General features: G+C 52.1%; 1 long non-coding RNA gene across 1 annotated transcript; it reads right to left on the bottom strand.

Moving 5' to 3' along the window:
• Nucleotides 1–1,184: 1,184 nt before the first annotated feature.
• On the bottom strand, nucleotides 1,185–25,301 carry LOC128315106 (uncharacterized). The gene is made up of 4 exons (XR_008297529.1): nucleotides 25,053–25,301; nucleotides 5,531–5,885; nucleotides 4,868–5,099; nucleotides 1,185–3,201 (listed from the first exon to the last, which is right to left on the bottom strand). It is a non-coding gene; the product is annotated as an uncharacterized LOC128315106 (long non-coding RNA).
• Between the last annotated feature and the right edge of the window lie 342 nt (nucleotides 25,302–25,643).

The raw sequence follows: 25,643 nt of genomic DNA, 5'->3' as shown, positions 1-25,643 counted from the left end.
AGTGAATACAGTGATGAGTGTGGGGGAACAGTTTTGCCCTCCACTGGGAAACCTGCCTCAGCGTCTCTCCTGCGAGCCTCCCAGATGAGGCCTGGGGATGGACACCTGAGTGGCTGAGCCCTCCCGACAGAACTGCGTGCTGGTGTGGTGGTCACTGAGGTCCGAACACGGGGCTGGTGTCAGGCTGGTATATTGTCCCGAAAGCAAAAACTCCAAGAAACGAGATTAGAGCCTGTGGGTGATTTGCTCGTTTACATCAGGATCACATGCCCCTTTTCGCATTCCTGCCCCCCAAAATCCCCGCACTGTGGCTCAGAGGGAGCAAGGGGTCAGGCAGCGTTCAGGGGGGCCGTTCGTCCAGTCCAGACTGGGGAGGCCGGTCCTTCCTGCGGAGCATCTCTGCGGAGCAGAAATGCGCCCAGAGCAATCACCGGGTCACCTGCCCTCCTTGCATTTTGCAGGGAGTCCCTGCATCTCGCTGCACCGGCCAGGGCTGCTTCTGCTCGGGGTTCCTCTCAGCTTCTTTCCCTTTCCTGATCCACCCGGGAGAGATCCCTGTGGCCAGAGCCCCGCAAGTCAAAGACACGCTGCGATCGAGGAGCGCAATCGAGGCTCCGGACGCCTGCTCCAGGCAGGACAGAGAGCTGCCCACACGCCCACAAACCTCCCGGAGCCCCTGCAAACAGAGCACGCTGCTGGCAACACAGCCACACGTAGGCTGGCGGGAACCGCCCTCTGGAATTGGGAGGTGCCGGGCTTGCTCAACACAGCCCAGCTCTGTGTAGGCCAGATGGCCCTTCTGGGGAAGGGGGCTACCGGTCCAAGCCTTCCCTTGGCTGCCAGGCGACCCCACCGCGGCAGCCGAGCGGCCAGAAAACACCCGACCACCTGAAATAGCGCTCGACAGAGAATTCCACACCCATTCCTGACTCCCCACACAGAAAGCCCTCTGCTGGCCTGAGAGCGTGGGCCAACATGAGTCTGCGAGCAGGGGGGGGATGGGGGCACATGTGGGTGCGCGCGTGTGTGTGCGTGTGCAACTCGTTGAGAGTTCGTCAAAGATTCTGAGACTCCGGCGTGGCTTTGACTTTCTCCACTGCAGAGTGCTCGTGGGAGTACTCTGGGAGTGCTCGTGGGAGTGCTCGCGTCGGCCGGCCAGAACGTGGAACCGGGAGCCCGGAATGCCGCCCACCCAAACCCAAACCAGCTCTGACGCGGGGGTCGTGCAGAGCGTTTCATTCCTCTGCTTGTTTTCTCTTCTGCCTACGAAAAAGTAGAAGTGGGAGCAAAAAGAACATGAGACCGAAAAGGCTTATTATTACCTGGACAGCAGGGTCATTGGAATGGACCAAAGTCAACGCCATGCTTGGCGGATTAATGGGCCCATATAAACGTGAATCGATTGTGAGGTTTCTCCCAGGACGTTACACAGAGCTCAGAGGACTTGCCTATAAAATACAGCGAGTTCCTCCACTTTAATTACCGGCTACAAAGGCCTCTTTATCACATTCTGCCGAAGCCCTTGCAGGAGGGGCCGTGAAGTGCTCTCGCTTTTAGACCAAAAAGTGCGACTGCGGGTTGACATGTTCTTTGGAAACAATCATTGCATGGGAAGCAAAGCAAAATCACAGGGAGGGGAGGGGTTGATGACAGTCCCTGAAAGCGGGGAGCTCCAGTGAGCCCCTCGCCCGGGGGAACTCTCGGGAGTCCCGTGGGCAGACCCAGGTGACAAAACGCCTTGGGTTCACCGTCATTTGCAATGTGCTCGTTCTTCCCTATCTACTTTCCAGAGGACGGGCCCCAGGTGCTCCGTAACCCCAGCCTTTCGAGCGGACCCTGACTCGGGACCCGAGAGCCAGAAAACCCCACCTTCCCACAAAGACAGGGTGCTTCTTGTGGGAACACACCTCACACCTGTGGACAGCGAAAGAACCCTAGAGTCCCATGTAAAACCACTGTGGGGACCGTGCGGTAACTCCCTGATTCCCTCAGCCAGCCCCAGGAGACCCCAATCCTGGGTCTCTTGTTACGCCCTGTGTCCCCGTGCCCAGCTCCGTGCCTGGCACTGGGTGCACGGGCTTCTTGTATCCAATAGTTATCAACTGACTCCAGCGTGCAGGCCCTGGGGAGAGAGAAACAGCACGCGGGCCTGGGCCTCGCAGAGCGGACGTACCAGGTGAGGAGGTGGCTGAGCCCAGAGGCTGCCCCATGTGGTCCTGCCTGTGCCATCCTGGGGCATTCTGAGATACAGGGGTGCACGGGGTCGGGCCTCTAACCCATTTATGGTGGTCAAGGGTGACCATACTTGGGAGTATCCCACGGAAGCCGAAACCTGCTGGGGGATTAGGACACAGCCAAACAGGGCAGGGGAGAGTGTTTTGTCAGAGGGAACAGAACATGTGACGGCCCAGAGGTGAGCAAGAGCAGTTCCAGTAGCTGGAAGAGGTTCACGATGGCTGTGTGGCAGGGCTCAGGGGGTGGGGGGGGGGGGGGTGGGGGGGACATGGGGCTCGGATGGGGAGGTTACTAAAGCAGGGCACGTAGCACCACTGTCCGCCAAGGTCAGGGCCGTGGCAATCCACCGAGAAAGGAATGGCTGGGGGGCGGGGTGGACAGGGAGATCAGCCCCTGGGGTTTTTCTGCTGGTTCCAAGCCCTCAGGCGCCTACCAGCCAGTGGCTTTTAAATACCATGACCCCAACCCATGGCCTTCTGCCCCTAGAGATATGGGTGAAAACCTCTCTACCAAAGGGGGGGAGGGCTGAGGCAGGACCATCAGTGCTTATTTGGAGAGCTACAGAGAGCTGGGAGCTCATCCGATCCAAGGTCCGATGCCCCTGTCCTCTCCTCTTTGGGGCCTCTTTCTATCCCCCCCGCCACTCCCCCAAAATGAGAGGGTAAGATAGCAACACTCGTCACCTCAGCCATCAGACACCGGCCCTGCCTCTGAATGAAAGAGGGCGAGACCCCAGCACCTTTGTAAAAGAGAGGCAAGTCATTCTGGCCTCTGCTCCTGGAAGCCGCCAGCCTGCAGCCCCGGGGAAAAAAAGACAAGCTGGCGAGTAAATAGCACAGTCTGGTCCACCGGATTTGGAAAACAGAGGTGCCTTTTTGGAGAGGAGAGAAAATACAGCATCGTCCTTGGCTGCATCGAAGGAAGAGCCCAGTCATGGGGGTGTATTCGTTCCAGGAACCAGCAGACCTGGGGAAGCCAACAAAGAAAACACGAAGCTTTCTGAACAAAGGGAGGAAATGGACCAAAACAGAGGAAACGGTCTTGGCCAAACTGCTCTTGAATGTGCGTCTTCCCGGGAGTCGCGAGCCCTCAGGTCTGCTCCTGCTTCCCACAATCCATGCCACCCCATGCTCAGGGCAGGGGGCTCGGGTCACAGACGCTCGTGACCGCGATAGCATCTCCCGGATAGTTACGGCAGCAGCAGAAAATTCTGCACGTATCTTGACATAAATACACAGAGGTTGGCTTCAAGGATTTTTTTTTTTTAAATCAAGGCATGTAAAAGTGTGGGAGTTAAGTACTGAGGATGATTTGGAGTTCTTCAAAGATACAGAAGAGAAGAAAAAAAAAAGTCTTTTTAGAATAAAGTTATTCCACAAATGTGTTGAACATTCCAGCAGAATTAGCACGGCACTGTGTGTGTAGTAAGGGAATGGTGACTGACCCCAGGACTCAATCCGCCATAGGTGCTTGACAAATATTTATTCAATGATTGCATGAATGAATGAATGAATGAATGAAGTCAGGGGCAGGGGCTGGTGTATTCCAAATTCGCACGATAATGAGTCCTCCGAAGAAGCTTCCGACGTTGCACGCTGACACCCTGAGTTCTCAAGAGCGCTGCACTCTATGTTTTCCTCTCCTAACGCCCTTTCCTGCAGTTTCTAACAAATAGAACAAGACAAATGATACCTGGCAACTTGCCTTTGCACACATTCCTTCTCGTGGTCATGGGTGATTGGCCTCCATCCTCCCCAAATCCCGTGCACATGGCCCAGGGCTCCCACCACCCAGAGGAACCCTGCGAGCCGGCCACACAGCCTGCCTTGGATCCGGGCAGATGTGCTAGGAGCCTCTTTATTTTGTTTTACCAGCTGCCTGTGGTAGTTCAGGCATTCAGTCTCTCTCTCTCTCTCTCTCTCTCTCTCTCTCTCTCTTTCTCCCTCACACCCAAGCACCCCGGCCAATGAAACCACAGCCCTCAGCTCTGTGAGCCAACATGCCCAACCGCTCAAGATGTCCTCCCCGGTCTAGACCCTTCCCTCTTCCCACGGGGGCAGCAACCGTGCCTCCTGGGGAGATGGGCTCCAAGTCTGTCCTCCCCGTTGCCTGCCCCTCGGTCCGTCCCCACCTTCTCCATGAGGAAGTGTAGACATTTGGAAAACAGTTATCACGAGCACAGGCCCTGTCCTGACACCTGGAGGGCCGCAGCTCAGATGAGCAAAAATCTCCCAAAGGCTTCTGAGGAAATACATTGTACATGCACACAGGGACCTCCAACGCGCGTTTCTTCCAGAAAAACATCCCACAGAACTTGTTGATCACAAATGCCAGTGTCCTGGTGACAGACAGGATCGGGTCCCGCTATGTGAAAGGGAGGGACACCTTCTAAACTTCATTCACACACGTGTGCTCTCTCTCACCCTCTCTCTGTCTCTGTCTCTGTGTGTCTTTCTATCTCTGTCTCTGTCACCCCTTGTGTCTGACTCAGCCCCACCGGTTAGACCCTCAGGTCACCAACTCCGATCCCTTTCAGGCCTCCCGCAAGCCTCCCTTGGTATGGCCCCGTGCTCAGCGGGCAGCGATGAAGTGACACAGAGTTAGCATCCAGAACACCTCACTCCCCCCTCACCTCAGCCCGACTCTGGCTCAGAGATCCCCACACGTGGCTGAGTAGAAGGCCAGGCCAGCGCAAAGAGGATTGGATAGGTCAGCATATGCGATGTCACACGAGGGACAGGCAGGGGCCGTGTGGCTCTGGAGTCCCTGGCTCCAGACCCCACCAGGCCTCAGTGTCACCCCTCACAGTGAGGAGCCGTCTGGAGGAGGCGTGGTCTGCAGAGGCCAAGGGCGCCCAGCAAGGTCTGGGACATGTGCAGTCAAGAGGTGAGCAGACGAGAAGAAACCAGCAACGATTACTAAAAAGGAGGGATTTGGAGAACCTCCTTTCATTCAACAAACACTTGCCGGGGCACCTGGATGGCTCAGGCGGTTAAGCATCTGACTCTTGGTTTTGGCTCAGGTCATGATCTCACCGTTCGTGAGTTTGAGCCCCGCATCAGACTCCACGTGGGGCTCTGCACGGACAGTGTGGAGCCTGCTTGGGATTCTCTCTCTCCCTCTCTCTCTGCCCCTCCCCCCACTTGCTCCCTTCCTCCCCCAAAAAAAGAAATAAATAAACTTGAAAAAAAAAAAGAAAACACTTGCCACCACAGAGCACAGTCTATGTATTCGGTGCTGATCTGGTCACAGGGGCCTCAGCAGTGAACCAAATAGACAAAAATCTCACACTTACAGAGTTGGCACGGGAGGGAGGGCGCTTTGGGACAGACGAGGGACCAGATAAATAAGACATCGGATCTGCCAGGTGGGAATAGAGACTAAGGAGAAAAACCAAGCAAGGAGGGGAAGACAGCGTTGGGAATGGGGCAGATGAAAGTGTTGTCTTAGCGTGTGGCTGCCATCACAGGCACCCAGACCGTGTGGCTCAAACCACAGACGTTTGTCTCGCGGTTCTGGAGGCTGGACGTCCAAGATCGAGGTGTGAATGGGGTTGGTTTCTTCCAAGGCCCCTCTCCTTAGCTCGTGGATGGCAGCCTGCTCCCCGGGTCCTCGCAGGGTCGTCTGTCTGTGTACCTCTGTGTCTTAATCTCGTCTCCTTATAAAGACACAAGTCAGATTGAATTAGGGCCCACCCTCGTGATCTCGTTTTACCTTAGTTACCCCTTTAAAGACCCTGTGTCCACATAAGATCACATTCTGAGGTCCTGGGGGTTAGGACTTCACCTCATGGATCTGGCAGGGACACGATCCAGCCCGTAACGGATAGGGAGGCGGCCGGATGCCTTCTGTTTGTCCCCGCAGATTCATTCTCCACGATTTTCCACTCTGCTCTTTGCCCCAGGACATCGGCAGGTGAGATGCATAGATGGCCCCCTGCCTGCCGGCCTCCTCTGGGCCTGTGGGGGAGGGGGGATGTCAGGAGATCACACTGAGTGTTGTGGCGTCTGCTCCCGCCTCTCCCTACTGGGTTCCTTTGTGGACATGCTTCCTCTCTCCAGGTCCTGCCCATGGCAGCTTTTCCCTCCCTTTGACCCCTCAGGCCGAGTTGGTGAGAGATTCCCCCCTACTGCTGGTCCTGGGATGCTGCCCCATCCAAACACTGCCCACAGCTTGGAAAATGGTCCCTTTACTAAGGGACCCCATTTCAGCAGGTCATCTAACCAATACAGGGGCCAGGGCAGGCCTCCCTGAGAAATGATCAGAGAAATAAGAAGGAGATCAAGAAACAGTGGTGTCCCAGAAGCCAAGAGAACGTCAGGAAGGCAGCTGTGATCTGCAGCCAGAGGTACAGAGGGTATGAACTGGACAGGCGGCCATGACTACAGAAAGGCCCAGGGACCGAGCAGTGGCGGTCGTTGGCGGGGTGGCGGGAGACGGCACGCTCAGCACGCCCAGAGAAGCTCTTTTCATTAAGGCGAAGAGGAGCGAACGTCTCAAAATCAGAAGTGGGACGCTTGGCCAACTGAGCCACCCAGGCATCCGCATGATGTGCACTTTTAAAATAGGTTTTAATCCATTTTTTAGGTTTGTTTATTTATTTTGAGAGAGCGGGCACAAGTAGGGGAGGAACAGAGAGAGGGAGAGAGAGAATCCCAAGCGGGCTCCTCACTGTCAGCGCAGAGCCCGACGCGGGGCTCGAACTCACGGACCGTGAGATCATGACCTGAGCCGAAGTTGGACGCTCAACCGACTGAGCCCCCCGGGGCGCCCGGGAGTGAATTTCATTGCAAGAAATGACACCAAACACCTTAGCCATGCCGCAGTCCACAGTCAGTGAATGGGTATAGGCTGACTTGAAGCACTCAGGGCTCCCAGTTCTGCATGCAACACAGGCAGGAGGGCATGTGTGCGTGCGTACAAACATACACGAGCCAACGAACAAACTGTCATGTGGGGCCTGAACTGCAGAGTTGATTCGGTTAGCAGAGATGGCTATCTCCCACTGAAAGCTGAACAATAATGCTAGTCTAGCTTTGAAGATGAGGCCCTGTCTGTCCACGCTACCTCGCCAAAGATATGTTTTATATTACCCCTTGATTTACGACGCGTTCTCCATATTCTTGTTGTTTGGGTGCTGAAGTGGTGGCAGATCTCCTTTTTAAATGGCCCCTCATTTTTAACAGACTTTATTTTTTAGAGCAAAATGGAGTAGAAAGAACAGAGTTCTCATGTGGCTCCTGCCCTCACACATGCACAGCGTCGCCTACTAGCAGGGTCTCATACCTTAATGTGCGCTTTTTTTTGAGAGAGAGAGAGAGAGAGAGAGAGAGCGCCATGTGTGAGCAGGTGGGGCAGGGTGGTGTAGAAAAACAGAGAGAGAGAGAGAGAGAGAGAGAAAATCTCAAGCAGGTTCCACACCCAGCATAGAACCCAACATGGGGCTCGATCTCATGACTGTGAGATCATGACCTGAGCCAAAATCAAGAGTTGGGCCCTTAACCAACTGAGCCACCCAGGCATCCTCATAATGTGCACTTTTAAAATATGTTTTAATCCCTTTAAATAACCACGGAATTTTTCCAAAATCTTCCTGACAAGAATTAGCCCTCACGTGTCTCAAACACGGACAAAGGACTTGAACAGACATTTCTCCAAAGAAGATATATTGATGGCGAACAAGCACACGAAAAGATAGTCAACATCGACAATCACTAGGAACACGCAAATCAAAAACACAATGCAATACCACCCTACACCCATCAGGGTGGCTATTGTTAAAAAGCCAAACCAAACAGAAAATCACAAGTATTGGCCGGAACGTGGAGAAACTGGAACTTCTGTGCATTGCTGGTGGGAATATAAGGTGATGCGGCCACCGTAGAAAACAATATGGCAGCTCCTCAGGAAGTAAGAGTTGGAACCAACAGACTGAAGGCTTTCTTACAAATGGTTCTCAAAGCCAAGAGTTAGGTCCATGACAAAGCCTCCCGCCTCCCTCCCGTGCCTCGGCCATGCCGTGCTGATAACCACCACCCTGGCGTTAGCTGCTTGCTTTCCAGGCCTGACATAATCTTCCTTTATGCTCCATTTCCAACAAGGAGATTGGCATAAGCAGACCCCAGTCTCTTGGGTGTCCCTGAGAGGCAATGAACCAGCAATAGGTAAGGGCCCCACCTCCCCGTGGAGACAGAAGAAATACGGTGGATGTCCGTTTACACACAATGCAGAACCATCTTTCTCGAAGCATACGTTGTCCAGCCAGTTACAGGAACACGTTGTTTTTCCTCAAAGGGGATTCTAAAAGACAATATTTTAAAGGACACTGAGATCGTATAGCCCAGCCAGCCAGCCTTCCAGCCACAGCTAAAATCAGAGTCCAGTTTCAAAAATGGACAAAGGATTTGAACACACATTTCTCCAAAGAAGACACACAGACGGCCAACAAGCACATGAAAAGACATTCAACATCACCAGTCTGACAAGCTGGAAACCACAAGAAAGCAGCTTCTCTAGAAAGGAATGCATGCAGCTGACACCAGATTTTAAGTCAGTGAGACCTGTTTGGACCTGGGATTTCCGGAATGGTAGAGAATACATTTGTCCTGTTTGAAGCCACGGAAGCCAGGGTCTACTGTTACAGCAGCAACAGAACAGATTCAGTATTTTATTGTGTATATATGTGTGCACGCGTATCCCCGCTCTACCAAAGGTCTTGGTAGACAGACATCTGATTCGCCTCAATAGCTCATGGACCCAGAAGGTTCCATCACATAGTGTGCTTCGTATATACTGGTGCTACTCCACCTGTCCCCTGGGAATTTTTCAATGACACAGAATAGACACTGGTGGGGGCCAACGTCATTCCTAGGCCCAGAAAAATGGGACTGGGATGCAAAAAGGAAAGGAGAAGGGTGCCCTCGGGGTTGCCCAAATCTCTCAACCAGGAAGAGGCCTTCTGAGAAGAGACGGGGCCCAAACCAGACCACAAGGAATTGCTTCCCTGGCCTGTAATTACCTCATTTGATAACGACCTGAAACCCAGGCTGCTTGCTCCCAGGGGAGCCTGGGGCTGCTGAGTCATGTTCAAGGGCCTTCGCCTCCTGCTGACCCCACTCACCGGCAGGGCTGAGTAGCTGAGTAGCTGCAGGACATCAGAAGATAGAGTCTGTGGTCAGAGCGATGGGGAAGGTCAAGGCAGGTGCCGGGTGCCTGGATGCTGGAAAGGAGGCTGGGGGGGGAGGGGCAGGAGGTGTCCCCAGGAAGGAGACTCCACTGGGGAACCCCTGATCCCGACCCAGTGGTCAGGACACAGGAGTTCCCTGCTGAGCTGGGAACGGTCACAGCATCTGGTGGCCCAGCCCAGACCAGTCAGGCCAGATGTATGATGACACCGAGACCCTAATGATCCTCACAGCTGACCGAAATCGGAGAAACACTAAAACAATAAATCCAGAGAAAAACTCGCCTGCTGATTAAGGCAAGGTGATAAGATCTACGGGTGGTTTCCTTAAAAAATCGCTGAGGGGCCTCTGGGCTCAGTCGGGTAAGCTTCCGACTTCGACTCAGGTCACCATCTCACGGTTCACGAGTTCGAGCCCCGCACGGGGCTCCATGCTGACAGCTCAGAGCCTGGAGCCTGCTTCGGATTCCGTGTCTCCCTCTCTCTCTTTCTGCCCCTCCCCCACTCATGCTCTGCCTGTCTCTCTCTCTCTCTCTCAAAAATAAATAAACATTTTTAAAAATTAAAAAAAAAAAAAGGAATCACTGAAATGTTGTTCAAGACAACCTTCCTCTGAACCAACACGGGTGGCAGAGTTACTATGGACCGGGCAGCGAGGACACAGAGGTGACATTTCCAGTCTGTAGCGGGGGATGAAAGGACCTTGGGAATAATCTGGCGGGCGCTCCACACAACACAGTCTTCACAGCAGGAGATGAGCCCCAGAGGGATCAGTACCCACTTTACAGAAGAAACACTGAGTCTTGGGAGGTCGGCAAGTCACCCAGGGTCGGGGGGCAAGTGTTTTAGCCGGGGTCATTCAGGGGGTCAGCTGCCAGACCGTTAACAGCAGCCCCCTGCGTTCCTTCCACGTCCCTCTGCCACACAGCCAGGCAGCCCAGCTGCGGGTCCCGAGACAGGAAGGTATCGTGTTCCGAGCTGGGGCTGCCTCACTGCCTGGCCCTCGGTGAGGTTTCCTCTCTCTGCCTCAGTTCCCTCCTCTGTAAAATGGGGAGAGCACCTCCATCACAGGACGTGGTGAGGAGTCATTGGATCCTCACACGTAGCTGCATCTCACAGTACGCGCTCAGTAAGTGGTAGTTCTTTTATTTACATTCTATTATCTCAGATTTTGAGTAGCTCTGTGACCTTGAGTGACTTCCTTTCTTTCTTTTTTAAACTTTGTCTCTTTTTAAAAAAAAAATTTTTTTTTAATGTTTATTTATTTCGGAGAGAGAGACAGAGCCCGTCAGAGCAGGGGAGGGGCAGAAAGAGAAGGAGACACAGAATCGGAAGCAGGCTCCAGGCTCCGAGCCGACGGCACAGAGCCCGACGTGGGGCTCCAACTCACGGACTGTGAGATCGTGACCTGAGCCGAAGTCGGACGCTCAACCGACTGAGCCCCCCAGGCGCCCCAAGTGACTTCCTTTCTTTGCAACCCAACGTAGAAGGTCCCTTCCTTCGGGAGTCAATCTTGGGGTCAGTAAGTATCCAACGCCTGAGAAGGAGAATCCCCAGAGGAAGACTTCCGCACGCCGTCCGAGTCTGGCGAGCGGAATCCGAATTTCCAGCTGGACGTTGGTCTTTGGTTTCTCGGATGTTCTAAGGGGCTAATATGGTGAAAATGTTCTCTCACTCTGCTGCATCACTCAGAAGCTTCTTGTCAGGAGATAATATCTTATCAGGCACAGAGTCATTGCCTAAAAGCTCCAAAGAGCCCTCAAAGCCTCGTTAGAAGCAGCGGTGAAAGGTCATCATGACTTGTGCAGTTGGGGTGGGTCACCCGCATTTGTCTCCCTATTCACGTCACCGCAGCATGGGGTGTGACGGCGTGATGCAGGGGTGCGTGGGTGGGAATCCCTGCTGCCTGAGGCACAAGTTCGCCCAGCCTGAGAACCACCCCCTCCGGAGAAGAGGACCCTTCCGGCACTGCCCAGCTCGGCACTTGGCCCTGGGAATTTGCAGACAGCAACATCTGTTGGCAAGGAAACCACGGGGTCACTTAGAAGACACCGATAGCCCCCATGTGAGGGTGCTCGGCAGATGTGACAGCGTTCTCGCCTGCCTGGACTCGCGTGTCCCCTGCAGGCTTGGCCAGGATGCACATTCGTGTCATGAGCCCATCTCTCAGCTGAGCAAACAGCGGCTCGGAGCGCATCTGCTTGAGGGGACGTGATGAGAGACACAGCGGTGACAGCACAGGTGTCCGCAGAGAAGACCCAAGGCGCTGGGCCCCATTTCTCGGGGCCCCATCTCGGTCACTTTCCTCTGCGCTGAAGCCAGGCTCCCACTTCCTCCCTCTCCCTTATCTCCTTTGCGCACAGAGGAACGGAAACACCACAACGTGAGATTTATATACAGCTTGGAGCCTCCTGTTGAGTCCCTGCCTGCTCCGCGGAGGCCCAGCCAGAGAGGAAACCAGCGATCAGGGAGATAAGGGGAGCACGCAGGGACTGGCCGCTTCCGCACCTTATCGGAACGTGATAAGGTTCTCTGCTCTCACTCTCGGACACATGCCCCTGGAAAGCGGCCTTCCCCCCCTGGATTCCTTTCTAGGGCTGCTGTAACAAAGCACCACCAGCAGGGAGGCCGGGAGGCCAGAATCAGGATAGCACAGCCCTTGATCCCTTCCCAAGCCTCCAGGAAGGACCCTGCCAGCCCCTCCCAGTGCTGACAGCTTCTGGCAGTGGCCGGCCATCCTTGCGTTCCTTGCCTGTGTCTGCCTCTGTCCTCACCTGCCTTCTTCCCTGTGTGTCCATGCAACCTCTCTTATTCTTCTGAGACACCAGTCATTCAACGTAGGGCCCACCCTAATCAGCATGACCTCATCCTGACTTCACCAACTGTATCTGCAAAGACCCTATTAAAGGTGACCCCAAATAAGGTCTCGATGTGAGGTTCTGGGTGGAAATGAATGGGGGGACACGATTCAACCTGCTACACCAGCGTCTCAGGGCCCCGTACCCATTGGCTCGGCCACGCCTCTCCCCAAAGCAAGCAGCTGGAGAAGACCATCCAGACAGGCATCAAAACAGCATCCCGGCACCTGGCTGAGACAAGTCTTCCGTCATCAGGAAGGCTAGAGAAGGGGGCTTGGGACCCCCTCCCTCGGCCATTTCTTCCGGGGCAAACATTTCATTCTTCCCAGGATACCGAGGCAAATAGCTGAGAACCTTCCACTTTGGCAACGCCCCATCTCCTTCCACAGCTAAAGAATACTTGGTGTGTGTCGTCTGTGGGTGACTTAAGAGCCTTTTCCACGTATTCGAGTGTAACACCGCACTCTAAAATTTCCGAAGGGGATGGCTTGGGGGATGGTGGAGGTGGGATGTAGGAACACCAAGTTCGACTAAGTCCATGTTTAGGCATCAGGCATTGTTCCCTGAGTCCCTGCAAGCTGGAAAAGACACATGTCTGTCACACGCCCGTGTGGCCCTCATTCCTCAGTGACCGTGCCTCGTACAGAATGCCAACCACCTCGTTCTCCGGCTCTGGGTTTCCAAGGAGATTGCCCCCCAAGTTACAAGATTCTCCACATGGGAAAGGCCTGCAGTCGTGGTCGGAAGTCCTGGCTGGGGCTTCTGGGCTTTATGACCCTGGGCAAGTCAGTCGGTCCTTGGCCGGAGTTTTTGCACCAGTCATACAGAGAGAGCCGAGGGCGGAAAGGACACTAGTCTCACTGCCTGTCAGAATAGATCACATGGCGGCTGAGATGCGCACATCGGGTCAGAAAGGAAAGGGCGCACGGCGGACGGCAGCCCCCCACTGCAGGAGCCCTTCATTAAGGAGAGTCCAGCAGAAGGGAGAAGGCAGCCGCTTGAAACGCTCCAAGATGTGGACCCGAAGACCTGCTTAAAGCATACAGGCTGCTCCCGCTTCTGCACTCAGTTTATTCTAACACAGTGATTCTCTCTCCAGCCCCCTGGAGAGGTGTCATGGGCCTCTTGCTCTGTTTCCTCCCCAGCCAGCCCCCAGGTTTTAGGGAATCATTCTACCCATCCGAGAGAGAGAGACTCACAATTCACTTTGGGCTGGAAACATTTCCCTTTTTTTTTCTAGATGTTTATTTATCTCTAGGAGAGAGAGAGAGAGCACAAGAGGGGGAGGATAGAGGGGGGGATGGACAGAGAATCCAAAGCAGGCCCTGTGTCGACAGCAGCAAGCCCAATGTGGGGATAGAACTTGTGAACCGTGAGATCATGATCTGAGCTGAAGTTGGGAGTCCAACAAACTGAGCCACCCAGGTGCCCCGAAAAGAAATTTTTTAACCTGAACCAAGGGGCACCTGGGTGGCTCAGCTGGTGAAGCGTCCAACTTCGGCTCAGGTCATGATCACACGGTTCGTGGGTTCAAGCCCCGCGTCCGGCTCTGTGCTGACAGCTCAAAGCCTGGAGCCTGCTTCGGACTCTGTGTCTCCCTCTCTCTGCCCCTCCCTACTCACACACTCTCTCTCTCCCCCTCTCAAAAATAAATAAACATTAAAAATTTTTTTTTAAAAAAGATAGTCTCACAGAAAAAGACTAACTCAGTGTTTCACAAATGAAAGAGGATCCATGATTTTTTTCTTCTCCCTTTAAGTGGGGTCTAAGCATTACTCGTGTCTGGAGGGGAAAACCCAGTGTTAGCATAGGTCTATGATCCAGTGGTTCTCCAAATGTTTCTCTGATCAGGAGCACCAGCAGCACCTGAGAGCGTGCTGGAACTGTAAGCCCTTGAACTTCACCCAGACCTCGGAATCAGAAACCCAAATCCGTGTTTCGACAATCCCTCCAGGGGATTCTGACACTAGCAAATCGTTATACCAGAAGCTGGACTTCCTGCCTTCTGTGATTGAACCCGTGACATTTCTGCACACAGTTTCCCTGCTACCTATTTCGCTTTGGAACGGGTCCCTTTGGACCAATCGTATAACGCCACGGAAGGAGCTTGGGAGGAAGTCCTGGTGCTCGTCCTCCCTGGACTCACCCTTCCGAGGACTGCATCATTCACTGAGCACTGAGCCCTCCCAACAATCTATGAGAGTAAAAAAAAAAGATTATTAACTTCATTTCACAGATGAGAAAAATGAGGCCCAGAGAGGTTAAGCCATTTGCCCAAGGTCACACGGCTGACTGGGACACAGATGGGGCTGGGCCCACAATGCCCGATCCCCACACTCACGAGCTGTCAGCATCGTTCAGAGATGCATTCTAGAACAGAATAGATGCACAAATGGCAAACGATTTCAGAGGCTATCGAGTCTGGTGGGGGTTGCGGGGAGCTGGGGGCAAGGCGCAGGGTCCCCAGGCAAAGCCAGGACAAACCCGAGGTCCGCGGTTTCCTGGCGGGTGTCTCCCCCGCTCTACTGTGTGCTTTGCACTTTGAAAAAGCCAGAGCCCTGGATGGCGGTGGAGGGGGCTCTGAGGCCGGCAGGCCCTTTGCGCGCCACTAAATTTCCAAAGCTTTCACAGTTCCCAAGATACAAGAACTCAAGACCCGACCTCATGTGAACAAAAGAATTATTTCATTCCAATTCATAATGAACCAAATAATTCTCCCCTTTGGAAAGGGGTATTTTAAGCCAAATAACTCTGGTTGCAATCGTTCAGCCTTTTCTAAGGAAGTCATTACTCTTCCTGACACATGACATCAAAGAGGATTTTTTATGTCAAGTCGTTCGAACCTGTTTCTGGCTTCTGTCGGGCCTGGATGTGGAACTGTCCTGATAAAAACACCCTCTCCAGTCTTTTCTCTGCTTCTTTTTTGATTTTCTTCCTGCCTCTGTCACTTTTATTTTCGGGTGCCATCTGACCCATGCCTCTCCAGTCTCTGCTTACCAAGGCGAGTCTCTGCTTTTCTTGTTCTGGAATGTTCTGCCACAATTAGTTCTTACCTCTATCCCTGTGTTCCGGAACCAGATTTTGAGCCCTAACCATTTTCGGGGCGCTGCCTATTTTTCCTCGATGAAATATACCTTTGGATGGCCTTATTTTTGCCCCACGTCCGCCTCTTGAATCACTGTTTCTCCTTGTGTGACCACAGTGTAGGTTTTCATCACAGACGTGTTTTTCCCAAAACACCTGGCCTCCAGAATCTGGCCCTTCTGGCTCTGCTGCTGTGTCATCTTTTTTTTATTTTTTATTATTTTTTTTAATGTTTATTTATTTTTGAGAGAGAGAGTGAATGAGTGCGAGCAGGGGAGGGGCAGAGAGAGAGGGAGACACGGAATCCAAAGCAGGTTCCAGGCTCCGAGCTGTCAGCACAGAGCCCGATGAGGGGCTGGAACCCATGAGCCACGAGATTGAGACCTGAGCTGAAGTCAGACGCTCCACCAACTGGGTCACCCAGACGCTCCTGCTGCCGTGTCATCTTAACAGTATGCCTACGTTTCCCACACTTCCTCAACGGGGCACCTGCCACCATGCAGCATCCCTGTGCCCCGGCAGACCTTACCAACTGCCCGGGAAGACAAAACCTGTACATACCCAATGTCCAATTTACAAGCATAGTGTGCTCACCGGGAAGCTTCCGTAATCCACGTCCTTGGTGAGCCACATGGTTGTGACAAGGGGGTTACGGATCCCGATCCCGATCGAGTATTAGCTAAAAGTTGAACACGCGTGGCTGTCCTTCAATAATAGGTAGGTGCTTTTAGGATTGACAAAACCCAAATTCCTTAAAAGAGTTAGGAATTTCTAACACCTCTTTGACAATCTTTGCTTAATCGACAAATGCCAAAATCCTATGGATCTTTAAGATGTGTTGCCATCACACGGGACCTTCATTTTCCAAAGACTCTGGGAGCCCCTGGTCTGGGCAGTAGACGTCCTGGAGGCTAAGGTGTGGGAGAGGTGTGGACGGGCTCTGAGCAAAACGTTGTCACCTGGGTGGTGAGTGTGAAAAACACCTTGCTCCTGGCAGGGGAAGAGCCTGAGGAGAGGTGTGGACACGAAGAAGCAGATCTGACCTTGGCCTCTGTCCCCCATTCTGCCCCGCCCCCACCTCCTATGTACTTGCTCGTTGGCATCTGGAGATCAGAAAACACTTTTTGCTCGGGACAGCCACTCGCTTGGGCAGGTTTGAGCTCTCGGAACACAGGTCCCCCCCCCCCCCCCCCGCCCCATTCTCCCGCACCTCCGCTCCTTGCTCAGCCCCACCTGGCCAGGCCAGATGACTCCATTGAAAATGCCAGCCCCTAGACCAGAAGCCTCACCCAGGGCGGCAGGCAGAGCTGGAGGGATGTCCGACGTCTGACGGCACAGTGCCGGGTGCCTGGTCTGTCCCCTGTGAAGCCCACTGGCCCGCCGAGGAAAACAGATTCACTTCCATCGTGTGTTTGGGGTGAAAGGCAGAGACTGTTGAATCACCTGGACTTAATCTGCACGAATAATAACATGCTGGGAGTATTCAAGTGCTGTCGCCGTGAGAGCGCTTTAACGATGCCAATGAAATAGCACAGCCTGGGTGGCCACCTTCCGAGCTGAGGGGGTAACCCACACGCCCCCCCAAATTAAAATACCTTTTTTGAGTATCCAGACCCAGCAGCCGACACTAGGATGGGAAGCCAGCACGTGCAAGCTCCTTACTCCTGGCGCCCCACCAGGCGCTGACCTTCGTCCCCGTCCACGGCCCCGAAGCCAGGACCGCCCTGCTAAGTTCAAGGCCCACATTGTATGAGCACCCTCACCCCTGCGTGGCCTCCTGTGCGGCAACCCACAGCCCAGTCCTCTCCTCGTTCCGAGCCCTTATCCCCTCACTTCCAGGACGGATCCAGCCTCTGGAGAGCACATTCCGCACGAGGCCCGCCAGCTTTGCCCCCCCACTCAGCCTCCGTCACCACTCCAGCACCTCCCTCCACGCTCCGGCCACAGTCCAGCTCTCACTGTCCCCCAGACGGGCCGAGGCCACTCCGTTTGCAGTCTTTCCTGTCCAGAGAATGGCCTTACCCCTCGAGCTCCAGAGAGTTCTACAGTCTCTCCAGAACCCTTATGGTGGGTGTCCCCTGGGTGGCTCAGTCGGTCGAGCGTCCAACTCTTGGTTTTGGCTCAGGTCATGATCCCAGGGTGGTGGGACCAAGCCCCACATCAGGCTCCACACTGAGCGGAGCTCAAAATTCTCTCTCTCCGTCTGCCCTTCCCCCACTCACGTACGTGCATGTGTGCACTCTCTTTTCTCTAAAACAAAATTTAAAAAAAAATTGAAAGAGTCATATTAGAGTGGTAGATTTGGAGTTTCAACTTTACTTCTCTAATGTTATCATGTCACACTTTTATTTTTTTTAATGCTTATTTATTCTGAGAGAGAGAAAGAGAGAGAGAGAGAGAGAGAGAGAGAACATGTGCGCAAGCAGGGGAGGGCCAGATAGAGAAGGAGAGAGAGGATCCCAAGCAGGTTCTGCACTGTCGGCATAGAGCTGTGAGATCTCACGAAGCCTGAGATCATGCCCCGAGCCGAAGTCAAGAGTCGGACACTTAACTGAATGAGCCACCCAGGCGCCCTCATTTCATACTTTTAAATACTTTAGCAAAAGGAGAAATATTCAGCCCCTTTTGCTACCTTGTCAAAGGGTCACGATGTCATGCTCTGTCTCCGCAGCTGGGAGCTGGGGCTCTCAATTCCATGCATCTGCTGTACACAATCACGTAAGCATCCCGAGACGCCCCGCTCCAAGGCACAGCCGTATCTGGCCCACGTGTCAGCCCGCCAGGTCACCACGACTGTTTTGTAAGAAAACCAAAACTTCCGACTTCATTACTAAACATCCAGGGACGTGTGTTTCTTGGATCCCGGTAGAAGGGCAGCACCGGCTTCAACGGCAACCTCGCGAGCAGAAACCCACGTGCAGACAAAGGAGAAGGGAGCACCCTGCCCACTGTTGTGGTTTTTGCTTTTCTGGAAAGTTTAGTTTGTACGTCCTTGGGCTTAAGTCACTCTGTAATATTAGCAGGCAAAATTTCCTCAGAGTTCCATGGGGTTTCTGAGCTCGTAGAGGTCCGTGAATGTCACCACGTACATTCCTCCTCCTGGGATAAAACTTTGCATCCTTTCTGAGTTAGGGTTGCCCAGTCAGAGCCGTTTCCTTTCTCACACAGTAGTCAGAGGCTTTCAATGCACTCTCTGAAGGGAGGGTCAGACTCAGAATCTAGCTGCCAGTTTCGTTTCCTTCCAGCATTTGGAGTAAGCTGGGTATCAGAAGAAAATCTGTCACCCCAAAATGTGTCTCTTTGGCATGTGGATTACTTTAGGCTGATTACTTTTAAGGAATAGAAGACTCACGCAGTTTTCCTTTTTTGCCTCCCCCCCTCCCCCGCCCCAACCTCCTAAAAGAATTTAGATAGAGGGCCTGTTCCAGGAAGGGAGCCATCGCCATAGACAGCTGTCGTATGATGTGAACTAGGTATGGTAGACAGAGCAAGGCTTGTTCGATCGAAGTCCTCTCTAGGTCCCGTTGTTTCTGGGTGGTCCAGCAAAGATTCATTTACCAAACATTCACTCCTTCCATTCTTCCTGTGGTTTGCCCTCCTTCCCTTTGAAGCTCCAGCCCTCCACCCCTTCTCCTCAGTCCAAAATGACACATGTACCTCATTTTGCCGACTGTCTTCAGAATCCCTCGGGCTTATGTGGATTCCCCACATGTGTGTGATTAAATTTGATTTTCTCTTGTTAATCTATCTCATGTCAATGCAATTCTTAGATCAGCCAGAAGAATCTTGAAGGGTAGAGAAAAAAATCTTCCTCCCCAATAGCTGCTTCCTTCCCCAGGGCCTTTGGTCTCTCTCCGGATGCCTGGATCCCATTTTTGTAGACTAACCAGTTTTCTAAACCCATCTGCACTCTCTGTCCTGGGTTCCTTAGAGCTCTTTTCCAGGCATCCACAGATAGATAGATAGATGATAGATAGATAGATAGATAGATAGATCGATCGATCGATCCTGTTAAGATGAACTTTTTGCCCTGTGGTAGAAAGAGCAGCTGATCAAACAAGCAAAGTTTCATTTTGGGATCAGGTGCGGTGCAGCAACCAGACCCGATCATTCGCCTTCGTCCCTTGACTTGAAAAATGCCCGCAAACAACCACCTGGGCTTTGCTGAAAGGTGCTTTCATATTGACAAGGGTTTTTCTGTTTTTCTTTCGTGTGCCCAAAGGGAAGTGACCTGATCACAAGAAATCTCATCCAATGGAAACGCCCCCAGGAATGTTATGGGGAGAAATAAACACACACGAAGGGCTGTGGGCTCCAAGGGGCAGCTGGGTAAGTATAGCATATGCAGCGTGATTACTAATGTGATGAGGGTGAGGACTCCCTAACTACTGGGTGACTCCAGCGTCAACATCCAAACAAAGATAATGACAAGTTGAAGGGGACAAGGATGGCTTGCCCTTGAACACGTTGCTATGCCATCAAGTCAACAATCTGTGTACCTTCTTGACTTCTCAAAATCTGACTTCACCACTTTCTTGAAAAGCTTTCTCAGCTTTTCCCTGCCCCTTCCTCTACCTCCCACCTGACTCAGGCAAAATTCCCTGAGAGGTCCTCCAAAACAAATGTTGAAAGTTATTTAAGGAATTAAAGTTATTCAGCTTCAAAACACTCTCTTTCCACAAAGGTAAGTCCCCATAAAAATATTATCCCGGGAACTGAAGCCAGTGTTCTGAGGGCGAGGGCCGGCAAACTATTTTACGTAAGGACCAGATAGCAAGTCGTTTCGGCTTTGTGGGCCATTCGTTCTCCTTGAAGCCACTCAGCTCTGACACTGGGGTGTGCAAAAGCAGCCACAGATAATACGTAAGTGAATGGGCATAAATGTGTTCCAACAAAACTTTATTTATGGATTTAAATTTCATATAATTTTCACGTGTCACAAAATAGTGTTCTCTGGGTTTTTTCCCCCATTTTTCCCGTTAAAAAAACTTCGTCAGCTTGTGGGTCATACAAAAGCAGGGGTAGGTTGGTTTTGATTTGTTGGTTTTGAAGTGTGCAGACCCCTGATCTATGACATCTTATCAGTAACAGAATCATTGTGCTTACCTCCAATAAAGCCCATGTACGTTGTATTGTGTATGTGATAAAACATACTCAAAAGAATCTATGAGGAGATTGATGTTCTAGAATTCTCTTCCCGAACTCCTCCAACAGGTTACCTTATAATGTCTAGGTGCACCCACTTTGGAGACATCTGATCTAGCAAATGAGGAGAGTAAACTCCTATGAGGTTTGCATGTTCTATTAGTCCCCTGTTTCAAGAGATAAAGGAACCACGGGGCACGCAACATCTCAGTTTGAGCTATTTTGATAAATGCAGACGTGCTGGCTCGTATTCACAAAGCCTAAACATGAGACAAAAAAAAAGAATTCAGTATTTCAGGATCTGAGGAGGACCACGCTAAACTCATTCAGCTCCAATTCTGCAGAAGCACTTTGGGTGGCTCAGAACCAGTGACACCTGTACTGTGGGGACAATAGGTCTATTATCTTATCTCAGTTGGAAAAGGATTGCTGGGCCCTCCATCCACCTCCTTCCTTGTCTTCTGTAGGGCATGAAACCATCCCAATTTCTTTTTCAAACTCTGACAATAAATCTAAGGTGTCACCCTAGCCTTGGAATGAGCCATTACCGAATGCCCATAGAAACTGTCTATGTGGGGTATATCCTTGTTTATCTTCTGTAGTAGTGGGTCTCAGCCTAAATCTGGATCAGTCAACGGTATGATCACCCCAATCACCTCATGTTTAAATCTGTCCCCCAGACAGCTCAGAACTAGAGGTTGACTCAAGAGTGGTCTAAACAGCCCCTCCCCACTACCCTACTGTGTCTCTCTCAGTCTCTCTCTCTCTCTCTGTCTCTCTCTCTGTCTCTCTCTCTCTCTCTCTCTCTCTCTCTCTCTCTCTCTCTCTCGTGCGTGCACATACACACACATACACACACCCCTAAGGTAAAGCCACTGAAGCCAGACCCAAAGGGAAAACAGTGTTAGGGATAACATGTCAAATGATCGTTACTGCTCCGAAGGTCCTTTGGTAGTTCTGAAACTGCCATCAGGCAATGTGCAGGAGACAGAACATTCCAGAAAGCTGGCTAAGGCACTGAGAATTTCCACAAAGGACTACAGAGATTGCCCCCATGCGCAAGGTGACCAGATGGCCCGGATTTTCCAGGTGAGTGTCCACTGCAAACATTCTATTTTCTTGTCTTTTGTGCATAATTGTCCTCATAGATCAGGAAAGCGGGTCCTCGGTCAGACCGCGTGTCCTGATTTGAGAGTCGGAAACATATGGTCATAATCCCTCTGCAGATGAATTTTAAACATTTCTACAAACTGTGGCAAATGTACGCTCACTTCACTGGTCACCACATGCTCCATTCTACGTCTCCCTCCCGCTTTGTGGGGTAAAGATGTCTGAGAACTTCTGCAGGGTCCAAAGACTGTGACACAGCTCCGGGGCCATTAGGAAATTTGTGGAAACTCTACACGAGCCATCCTCTGGCCTCTGAACGGCTTGAGATGAAAATCCTGGTGAACTATCTGTATACTGGAGGAGATTAAAATCAGGAAAGTAAAGAGAAATGGAGAGATGGCACTTTGCACGGATGAAAGGCTCCCCGCACCTCCTGCCCGCGTGGCAGTCTGCCCTCAGTGCGCCCCGCGCGTCAGCAATTGCCACGGCCCATTAGTACAGACGTCTTCTGCCTGATCCTGTCTCTCCAGTTGGGAAGAAAATCACGGGCCCCTGAACCTCCGTCGTCAGCTCACGCAAGACACAGCGGCAGATTGCCTTCCGAATTAATTCCTCTCTGTTGTCCTACAACGCGCTAATTGCCCATAATGAGCAAATTATAATAATTACGGACGATTACACAAAACCTTTGACTTAAGTGGCAATGCTTCACCCGTGAATTGCAGGGCCTTTCCTAAATATTAATTAAAGGCCACACCAGTCACCGGAACTAAGACCGTGTTGCCCACTTTAGAGGTGGGGAACACAGAGGCACAGGACAGCACACTTCTTAGTCTATTCCAAAAGACACGCTGGCACATTTTCATTAAATCAAACTGTATAAATTGTCTGTAAGGAGTTAATTAAATAAACGGCTTAGCTTCCTAAAGAATGGTAGATAGCTGTTAAAAATTCCTATTTTCCAAAACAGATGAACATAGATAAAGAGAAGGAAAAATAAGATAAAAACAGAGAGGGAGGCAAACCATAAGAGACTCTTAAATACAGAGAACAACTTGAGGGTTGCTGGATGGGAGGAGGGTGGGGGATGGGCTCAATGGGGGATGGGCATCGAGGAGGGCACCTGTTGGGATGAGCACTGGGTGTCGTATCTAAGTGACGAATCACTGGGCTGTACTCCTGAAACCAATACTACATTGTATGTTAACTAAATAGAATTTAAAATTAAAAAAAAAAAATCCTGTTTTCAAAGGCACAGGTAAGAATGCTGGTGTTGGGGTTTTATTGTTATTATTTTATTTTAGAGAGATCGTGCACACGCAAGAGCTGGGGAGGGCAGAGAAAGGGAGAGAGAGAGAGAATCCTAAGCAGGCCCCACGTTCAGTGCAGAACCTGACACGAGCTCGAACCCGTGACCCTGGGACCATGACCTGAGCTGAGATCAAGAGTCAGAAGCTCAACGGACGGAGCCACCCAGGTGATGGAATTTTAAATGAAAATGAAGGATGGTCGCAATCGCGTGTGAAGGTGTAAGTGTCTGTCTGGGTGTCTGGGTGTTTATGTGTGAAAATTACGCCATAAAGTTGGGCAAAGGTTTAGTCGCCAGTTTCTGCTGGGATGATTTTTAGCTCTGCCCTGAAACTTTTCTGTCACTTCTAGATTTTCTGCCATAAACACCTAATGTCCCATAATAAGTATATAATAAGATTAAGAGTAAGAATATAATAAGAATCTCCTATAAGAAGAGCTATTTTAAAGACGTTTTTCGTTTTTAAAAAATTAAGGTATTTTCAAAGACTTTTCTAGTCCCTGTTTTTTTTCTATTTCTTTAATATATTTTTTAATGTTTTATCTATTTTTGAGAGAGAGACAGAGACAGAGCACACGTGGGGGAGGGGCAGAGAGAGAGGGAGACACAGAATCTTAAGAAGGCTCTCGGCTCTGAGCTGTCAGCACAGAACCCGACGCGGGACTCAAACACATGAACCGTGAGATCATGACCTGAGCCGAAGTTGGATGCCCGAGCGACTGAGCACCACCCCCCAGGCACCTCTCCTAGTCCCTGTTTTAAATCAGTTTCCTTAATTCTTCAAATGTATCTGGGCCATCGCCTTTTCCACTCTCTCCTCACAGAAACGCAATCCCCAGTCGCTCTACTCTTGCTTATGGTGACTTAATAAGCATGACCCAGGGTGGGACTCTGGCTTACGTTGCCCCGTGGCTGGAATTCACCTAGAGAGGCTAGAAACGTCCACCAAAGTCTGGAGATGAGGCATCGGACCAAATCCCAGGTCTCCAAGCAAGCGTCCCTCTGAAGGGGGTCAGGATCCCCCCTGGTCCCCGTTCAGATTCCATGGAGTGACTTCTGCCGGCCGCTGTTTTCCTGGAAATGGATGCGTGCCCGCACCTCTCTCTAAGCCACCCCGGCTGTCCGGCTGTCCGGCCATCAGGAAGAGAGGAGGGGGCAGCCGACATCAAAGACATAGCAACTGCCTGCGAAATCCTCCCCCGCCAGCCGGGAGGTGTGGCTTCTGCTGGAGGGCAGCTGCTCTCTCTTCTTGCCCTTCAGCCAAAGGGTATCAGGTTCACACTCCCCTGTAAATACCACCCTGACCCTTTCACATCCTTGCCCTAAACAAAACAGCAACCAGAGGTCAGGGGCCAAATCTGACACGTCCCCCCCCAACCCCAGGACGGGCCGTGTGGAAGGGCTCCTGCCCACCTGCCACACTCCAAAAGGAAAGAGTCAGCCCCCCTTAATGTCCTTCAGATCTGCCCCTCGGGCCACTTGGCTGCTGCTAGGGGCTCAGGGGACACGGAGCGCTGGGGGATCCTGGCCTCGCTGGGTGCCGCGGAGCCCCGGCTGCCCCTCTCTGCGTCCGTCAGGAATCTGGCTGCACGTGGAGAGCAGGGGACACGGAGCACCGTGGGCAGAGCCACAGCCTGAAGTCGTCTCTGGCTTGTGGCTCTGCAGGGCGACTCAGCTCAGTTTGACTGGTCTCTGTGGACACAGGGATCTCAGAGCAGGGCCTGCGCGGTGCCCCCCATTCTGCGAGGCTGCACTGCTTTTGCACGGAAACTTGCACAAGAGGCTTGTCTTCGCTAAACCCTGCGTGAAAGCTTCCTGTAGGAAGGACAGTCCTCCTGAGACCTGCCAGGGAGCTCGGGCCTGAGGGAAGGTGGAAGGGGCACCCCCGCCCCTTCTAGGGGGGCAAAGCTGGCCGTTTGAATCACTGGCCTTTTCATCCCACTAAACGGGCCTGGGTGCCAAGGGGAGGTTTGGGGCCGGCGGTTCTGCGGGGAAGTACTGAACACAAGCCACGGCGGGGAGGTGAGGAAAGACGGTGCCTGGGGCCTCCCTGCAGGGGCCTAGCAGGCAGAAGCCTTGAGTGCTCAGGAACTTTCTTTTACCTGCCAGCTCATGAGTCAGAGCCTACTTACTGTCTGTCCTTTGTGCGAAGCTGCAAACAGGAGCAAACACAATCTTTGCGCCAAGAAAGTCACAGCCCGGTTGGTTAGAACCTGTCCGTTTGGGGGCACCTGGGTGGCTCAGTCTGCTGAGCGTCCAACTTCGGCTCAGGTCATGATCTCGAGGTTAGTGAATTCAAGCCCCGCATCAGGCTGACTGCTGTCAGAACAGAGCTCGCTTCTGACCCTCTGTCTCCCTCCCTCTCTGTCTCTCCCTGGCTCACGATCTCTCTTTCTCAAAGAAAAGAAGAGAGGAGAGGAGAGGAGAGGAGAGGAGAGGAGAGGAGAGGAGAGGAGAGGAGAGGAGAGGAGAGGAAGGAAAGGAAAGGAAAAGAAAAGAAAAGAAAAGAAAAGAAAAGAAAAGAAAAGAAAAGAAAAGAAAAGAAAAGAAAAGAAAAGAAAAGAAAAGAAAAAAGGAAAAGGAATCTGTCCATTTTGAGAATGAGGATGGGAAGATGATGCTCAGCCTTCCTTTCCCTGGACTGATGGCCCAGCGTGTGGGACCCAACGCCTTCTCCAAAAGCCCCTGGGAGGCTCCCTAAGTCCCTCACTTCCTCCAA

The sequence above is a fragment of the Acinonyx jubatus genome, chromosome C2, assembly GCF_027475565.1.
Source record: "Acinonyx jubatus isolate Ajub_Pintada_27869175 chromosome C2, VMU_Ajub_asm_v1.0, whole genome shotgun sequence".
In the NCBI taxonomy this organism is placed as follows: Eukaryota; Metazoa; Chordata; class Mammalia; order Carnivora; family Felidae; genus Acinonyx; species Acinonyx jubatus.
The sequence above is the reverse complement of the archived record's forward strand: the minus strand, read 5'-3'. Positions and strand labels throughout refer to the sequence as shown.